Source organism: Sitodiplosis mosellana, unplaced genomic scaffold, assembly GCF_009176505.1.
Source record: "Sitodiplosis mosellana isolate CC-2019 unplaced genomic scaffold, AAFC_SMos_1.0 Smas_scaffold_2, whole genome shotgun sequence".
In the NCBI taxonomy this organism is placed as follows: Eukaryota; Metazoa; Arthropoda; class Insecta; order Diptera; family Cecidomyiidae; genus Sitodiplosis; species Sitodiplosis mosellana.
The window spans coordinates 1,652,962-1,654,348 of NW_022595245.1; positions in this window are offsets into that span (position 1 = coordinate 1,652,962).

The following is a 1,387-nucleotide window of genomic DNA, read 5'->3' on the forward strand; positions in this document are numbered from 1 at the left end:
GTGCACTGACAGCTTACAGTTAAAAAACGGGTTAAACGCGTTGCGCAGCATGCATTGGACAGAAGGACAATTTAGAATGATGAACTGCGAATTTGATTCAAGCCGAATTGTGCTATATCGTTTGTTCCGCTAGACATATTTACGTAACTCACATCTGATATCACAAAACATCATAACTGAGTGAATTTCATTGAAAATGCAGCATGCAACCGAAAATGATTTCGGTTTTTTCTGACCATAAACACGTAGCCACTGCAAATCATTTTGATTTTTTTCCCCTCAATTTAAGCCTATTTATGAATTGCGATGCTGTTTCAAATGTAAAATATTTCCATTCGGATGAACCAAAACCTATATTGAAAATGCAAGTATATTTTGACAGCATGTAGTCCATGTGGCGAATGATATGTTATTATATAAAGCGTTTGCATACAAAGCCCAATTTTATCGATGGCTAAAAATTCTTTGTTTTCCCTTTTAAATTGGCACCAATATTTTTCTTTTTATAGCGTTGAGTGTTGGTGCATTTTTTCGTTTGAGTTTTTGAATTTGATAATAAAATATGCAGATGAATTTGGGTGCCGATCGAGATGCATACAATTCACCTATATGATTGGCTTTACTCTATGCAAAGGGGAAAAATCGATTTTTTTTCTCGTTTGGAATCTTCAATGAATGAAAGAAGAGAGAGAGAGAGAGAGAGAGAAATAAAAATGCTGACCAAATGTTACTAAAAATGAATTGAACTGAATTGAATTGATTGCCTAAATTTGTCTTTGAGCATAAATTATCTTGTCGTTTGCACAATAGAGTCTAAATTCTTACGTAATTTGCATATGATCCGTTGCGGCCACATCCGTTTGATGCGATTGATTTCGTTGAGTTCATCGGATGAAAGTAACCGAAGTAGAATGGAAGAGCAGCAATCGCAGCAGTCGAAAAAATCTCATCTCGATTTCGTTTACTGGTTTCTCATGCATTTTCAATGGTTTGAATTTGTAAATCGACCAAATAGAACCGAATTTGAATTCGTGTCAGCCACATTCAGTGTACAATTCGGACATTTCGGAAGTGATCGATTGAAGAAGAAATGCCAATTTGAATACGAGATACGGGGCAAGGGTATGGAAAAGTATTTTTATTCATATGCTTTCGCTCTTTTGTTATTATTTTGACTCGGATCGCAATGAAGTATTACATGTGTACACATCGTATTTGTGTTCCTCTTTTTTCATGCAGGTCATTTTAGTTTCAAATTCTCGGTTGATTCATTTCTATTTTTAACATACTTGAAATGATCTTTCACTTATCTTGTTTGCTGATCTCTCCAATCGAAGACTCCTTTGTTTTTCAGTCATTCTGTTCTGTGTGTGTGTGTGTGTGTGTG